Genomic DNA, 6,999 nt, shown 5'->3' with positions numbered 1-6,999 from the left:
CGAAATGGAAAAGAAGAAGTAAAGCTGTCACTATTTGCAGACGACATGGTATTACACATAGAGAATCCTAAATATGCTCCCAGAAAACTGTGAGAGCTAATCAATGAATTTGGAAAAGTAGTAGGATACAAAATTAATGCACAGAAATCCCTTGCTTTCCTATACACTACTGATGAAAAATCTGAAGCAGAAATTAAGGAAACAATCCCATTTATCACTGCAACATAAAGAACAAAATAACTAGGAATAAACCTTCCTAAGGAGACAAAAGACCTGTATGCAGAAAACTATAAGACACTGATGAAAGAAATTAAAGATGATATAAACAGATGGAGAGATATGCCATGTTCCTGGATTGGAAGAATCAACATTGTGAAAATGACTATACTACACCAAGCAATCTACATATTAAGTGCAATCCCTATCAGACTACCACTGGCATTTTTCACAGAACTAGAACAAAAAATTTCACAATTTGTGTGAAAACACAAAAGACCCCGAATAGCCAAAGCAATCTTGAGAAAGAAAAACCAAGCTGGTGGAAACAGGCTCCCAGACTTCAGACTATAATACAAAGCTACAGTAATCAAGACAGTATGGTACTGGCACAAAAACAGAAATATAGATCAATGGAACAGGATAAAAAGCCCAGAGATAAACCCATGCACATATGGTCACCTTATTTTTGATAAAGGATGCAAGAATATACAATGGAGAAAAGACACCCTCTTCAATAGGTGGTGCTGGGAAAACTGGACAGCTACATGTAAAAGAATGAAATTAGAACACTCCCTAACACCATACACAAAAGTAAACTGAAAATGAATTAAAGACCTACATGTAACACCAGACACTATAAAACTCTTAGAGGAAAACATAGGCAGAACACTCTATGACATAAGTCACAGCAAGATCTTTTTTGACCCACCTCCTAGAGAAATGGAAATAAAAACAAAAGTAAACAAATGGGGTCTAATGAAACTTAAAAGCTTTTGCACAGAAAAGGAAAACATAAAGAGGACAAAAAGACACACCTCAGAATGGGAGAAAATACTTGCAAATGAAGCAACTGACAAAGGATTAATCTCCAAAATATACAAGCAGCACATGCAGCTCAATATCAAAAAAACAAACAACCCAATCCAAAAATGGGCAGAAGCCCTAAACAGACATTTCTCCAAAGAAGATATACAGATTTCCAACAAACACATGAAAGAATGCTCAGCATCATTAATCACTAGAGAAATGCAAATCATAACTGCAATGAGGTATCACCTCACACGAGTCAGAATGGCATCCTCAGAAAATATACAAACAATAAACTCTGGAGAGGGTGTGGAGAAAAGGGAACCCTCTTGCACTGTTGGTGGGAAAGTAAATTGATACAGCCACTATGGAGAACAGTATGGAGGTTCCTTAAAAAACTACAAATAGAACTACCATACAACCCAGCAATCACTACTGGGCATATACCCTGAGAAAACCATAATTCAAAAGGACACATGTACCACAATGTTCATTGCAGTTCTATTTACAATAGCCAGGACATAGAAGCAACCTAAGTGTCCATCAACAGATGGATGGATAAAGAAGATGTAGCACATATATACAATGGAATATTACTCAGCCATTAAAAGAAACGAGAGTGAGTTATTTGTAGTGAGGTGGATGGACCTAGAGTCTGTCATACAGAGTGAAGTACGTTAGAAGGAGAAAAACAAATACCATATGCTAACACATATATATGGAATCTTAAGAAAAAAAATGGTCATGTGGAACCTAGGGGCAGGACAGAAATAAAGACGTACACCTAGAGAATATACTTGAGGACATGGTAAGCTGGGATGAAGTGAGAGAGTGGTGTGGACATATAAACACTACCAAATGTAAAATAGATAGCTAGTGGGAAGCAGCCACATAGTACAGGGAGATCAGCTTGGTGCTTTGTGACCACCTAGAGGGGTGGGATAGGGAGGATGGGCGGGAGACGCAAGAGGGGGGAAATATGGGGATATATGTATAGCCGATTCACTTTGTTAGAAAGCAGAAACTAAGACACCATTGTAAAGCAATTATACTCCAATAAAGATGTTTAAAAAAATTTTTAAATAGATAAATAAAAATTATTTTTCCATTGGCACTATTCTGGTTCAGGCCATGAACCCTGTTATCTACATTTTTTAAATCTTGATAATTGGTTTAGAAACCTCCAGATTCTCACAGTTGTCACTCTCTACTATCCAGTGTTGTTAGATCCACCACTAGAAATGCAACTCTGTACATCCCATGTCCTTACACAAATCCCTAAATGAATCTTAAAGGAGAAAAGTATTGTACTGGATCAATTGAAAATCCATAAGGAAAAAATAATAATTTGACTCCTGCCTTATATCATACATAAAAGTTAAATTCAGATACATCAGGCCTCAATATAAATGTTAAACCTATAGAACTTCTGAAAGACCAAGTATATCTTCATGATCTTGGTATAGGCACACCTGGCTGAGATGTTGTTTCTTAAAAGTAGCCAAGGAAAAATATAGAAAGTCTTAAAAATGTAAAGATTTAAAATTCCTCCAAATTGATCTAAATCAACTCAACTTTTCAAAACAACTCCAATTAAAATCCCAATGAGGTTTTTTTTTAATATTTATTTTTTAAATGTATTTATTTTGGCTGTGCTGGGTCTTAGTTGCAATATGCAGGATCTTTAGTTATGGCATGCAGGCTCATAGTTGCAGCAATGTGAACTCTTAGTTGTGGCATGCATGTGGGATCTAGTTCCCCGACCAGGGATCAAACCCAAGCCCCCTGCCTTGGGAGTGCAGAGTCTTACCTACTGGACCACCAGGGAAGTCCCCCCAATGAGTTTTTAAAATTTTCTATGAAAGTTGACAAGCTGATTCTTTAAAGTGTATGGAAAAGTAAAGGTCTATGAACAGCCATCCTGCTGAAAAAGAAAGAGGAAGAGGAAGAGTTGAGACTTACTCTAAAAATATGGTTTATTCTGAACTTATAGTAATTTAAAAAGTGTGACACTTGTGTGAGGATAGACAAATTGGCAAAATAAATAGAGTAAAAATATGTCAAATACATATGGAAATTAGATATGTGACAGAAGGGGCATACTAGGTTGTGGGAAAACAAATGGAATTATTTATTTAATAATTGGCAGCTGTAAGAATGATTATTTTTAGAGAAAAACATAAATACCAATCCCCTTTTCAGTTCACATACTAAATTCAACTTCAAATGGCATTAAATATCAAACAAAAACTTTCAAAATTCTATTATAAAATATAAATGATTTAGAGGGAGGGAATGTTTTTTTAAGACACAAAATATGTTCAAATTAAAACAAAAGACCCATTGTATTACATTAAGTAATTTGACACCAAAAGCAATGGCAACCAAAGCAAAGATAAACAAGTATGACTACATTAAGGAAAACCTTCTGCACAGCAAAGGAAATTAACAACAAAATGACAAGGAAACCTACTAAATGGGAGAAAATATTTGCAAATCATATATCTAAAGGGTTAATATACAAAATATAGAGAAAAATCATATAACTCAATAGCAAAAACAAACAATCCAACCTAAAAATTGGCAGAGGGCCTGAACAATTTTCCAAAGAGGACATGAAAAGACACACACATCACTAATCATCAGAGCGATGCAAGTCAAATCTGCAATGATGTATCACTTCACACCTGTTAGAATGGTTATCATCAAAAAGACAACAAATAGCTAGTGTTGGCCAGAATATGGAGAAAAGGGAACACTCATACACTGTTGGTGGGAATATAAATTGGTGCAGCCACGATAGAAGACATGTATGGAGACAAGTATGGAGGTTCCTCAAAAACTTAAAAATGGAATTACCATATGATCCAACAATTCCACTTCTGTGTTTTTATCCAAAGAAAAAACAGTAATTCGAAAAGTTCATGCACCCCCATGTTTTGCAGCATTATTTACAATAGCCAAGATATTGAAACAACCTAAGTGTTCATCAACAGATAGATGGATATAATTCAGCCATAAAAAATGAAGGAAATCTTGCAATTTGTGACAACATGGCTGGACTTCATGGATATTATGCTAAATGATACTATATGATTTCACTTATGTGTGGAATCTTAAAGCCAAACCAAACCAAAACAAACAAAAAAGAACCACACAACCACAACCAAGCTCAGAGAAGGGATTGGTGGTTGCCAGAGGTGGGGAAGGTGTGGGGTGGTGGTAAAGGGGTGTCAAACTAATGAAGGGAATCAAAAGATATTAAACTTCCAGTTATAAAATCAATGTCATGGGTATGCAATGTACAGCATGGTGACTATAGTTAATACTATACCGTATATTTGAAAGTTGCTGAGATGTTAAAGGTTCTAATCACAAGAAAACCTATATAACTATGTGTGGTGACAGATGTTAACTAGACTTATTGTGGTGAAGAATTTGTAATACATTACAAATATCAAGTCATTATGTTGTACCTCTGAAACTAATATATGTCCATTACACCTCAATTTAAAAAAAAAACTTAAATAACCTTTAAAAATTACCTTTAAAAAATTACCTTTAAAAAGTGAAAAGTCAAGCTAAAAATTAAGGATAAGATATTTACAACACATATGATTAAGAAAGAGCTGCAAATTGTATAAATAAATCCTACAAATCAATCATAAGGGCTTAAATAACCCAATTTAAAATGGGCAAAAACATGAAAATCATGAGAGGTATTTTATGGAGGAGGAAATATGTATGGCAATAAACTTATGGATATTCTCCACCTCATTAATCAAAGAAATGCAAATCAAGCTTGTAATAAGATAATATATCATATGGCATTAATTGACAAACTCACAAAGTCTCACAATCCCAACTCTGAAGACCAATAGACCAATAGAATTTCCAATACATTTCTGATTGGAGAGTAATTAAAAAAAACCCAACAATTTGGAAGTATCTATTAAACACTGACATATCCAGGTTGGAGCAATTCCACAACTGAGTATATACCCAGAGGAAACTACTTCATCCATGTGTATTAGTTGATAGGATCAAGAATTGACATTGAAACACTGTACAAAATAGGGGGGGATAAAAATAGGAAATGACCTGCACACCTATAGAAAAGTGGTGGATTTTAAAAGTATGGCATATTCAAGAAAAAATGTTACATAACCATGGAATAACTGAATTATTGTTACAAATGACATGGATAAATCTTAGTAACAAAATGTTGACTGGAAACCTTAAAACTGAAGAATTTCTGTGTACACTTTTGTATAATTTTTAATCTTGAAAGGATGTTGTATCATTGCAAACAAAAACTACATACAAACTAATTTAAGAAAGCAATAAAATTAAAACTGTGATAACTGACTAAGTATATACATATAAGTCAATGGAACAGAAATTAGAGTCCAGAAATAAACATTCACACTTATGATCAACTGATTTCTGACAAGGGTGCCAGAAAAATTCAATGAGGAAACAGTAGTCTTTGCAACAAATAGTGTTGGGACAAATGGATGTCCACATCCAAATAAATGAAGCTGGAGCCCCAGCTCACACAGTATACAAAAAAATAACTCAAAGTGGATCAGACACATAAATGTAAGAGCTAAAATGATAAAATTCTTAGGAGAAAACATAGGGGTAAATCTTCTTGACCTTGGATTTAGCAATGGTTTCTGAGATATGAAACCAAAAGCATTGACAATCAAGGAAATAATAAACTGAACTTCACCAAAATTAAAACTTTTTATGCTTCAAAGGATACCATCAAGAGCCTAAAAGCACAACTTACTTAATGTGAGAAACTATAAGCCAGTTATATATCTTATAAGGATCTTATTAATAAATATTTAAAGAACTCTTATAACTCAATAATAAAAACTACAAACCCATTTTTTTAAACAGGCAAAAAATATGAAAAGACATTTCTTCCAGATGATGTACAAATGGCCAATAAGCACAGGAAAAGATGTTTAGCATCATCAGTCATCAGGGAAATAGAAATCAAAACCACGAGATACCACTTCACACCCACTAAAATGTCTATAATTTAAAAGACAGATAATAACAAGTGTTGACAAAAATGTAGAAAAATTGGAATCCTCATTGGCAGTTGGTAGGAATGTAAAATGGGCCAGACACTTTGGAGAATTTCTGGCAGTTCCTCAAAATGTTATACATAAAGTTCCACATTACCCAGCAACTCCACACCTAAATATATACACAAGAGAAATAAAATCATATGTCCACAAAAAAACTTGTACATGAATGTTCATAGCAGCATTATTCATAATAAGCAAAAAAGAGGAAACAATCCAAATGCCTGTCAACTGACGAATATAAAGGTAAAATGTGGTATATCCACATATGGAATTTTATTTGGCAATAAATAAAAATACAGTACTGGTGCATACTACAACATGGTGAACCTTGGAAACGTTATGCTAATTGAAAAAAGCCAATCACAAAAGAAAATGTAATGATTCCATTTATATGAAAGGTACACAACAGGCAAACCTATAGAGACAGAAAGCAGTTTAGTGGTTGACTGGGGCTGCCTTGGATGAGGAGACTGGGAGTGACTACAAAGGGAACAGGATTAATTTTGGAGCACATGAAAATGTTCTAAAATTAATTGTGGGAGGAGGAGCTTCAAGATGGTGGAAGAGTAAGACGTGGACATCACCTTCCTCCCCACAAATACATCAGAAATACATCTACATGTGGAAAAATTCCTACAGAACACCTACTGAACACTGGCAGAAGACCTCAGACCTCCCAAAAGGCAAGAAACTCCCCACATACCTGGGTAGGGCAAAAGAAAAAAGAATAAACAGAGACAAAAGAATAGGGACGGTACCTGCACCAGTGGGAGGGAGCTGTAAAGGAGGAAAGGTTTCCACACACTAGGAAGCCCCTTAGCAGGCAGAGACTGTGGGTGGCGGAGGCAGGGAGCTTCGGAGCCACAGA

The sequence above is a fragment of the Delphinus delphis genome, chromosome 11 (assembly GCF_949987515.2).
Source record: "Delphinus delphis chromosome 11, mDelDel1.2, whole genome shotgun sequence".
Classification (NCBI taxonomy): Eukaryota; Metazoa; Chordata; class Mammalia; order Artiodactyla; family Delphinidae; genus Delphinus; species Delphinus delphis.
The sequence above is the reverse complement of the archived record's forward strand: the minus strand, read 5'-3'. Positions refer to the sequence as shown.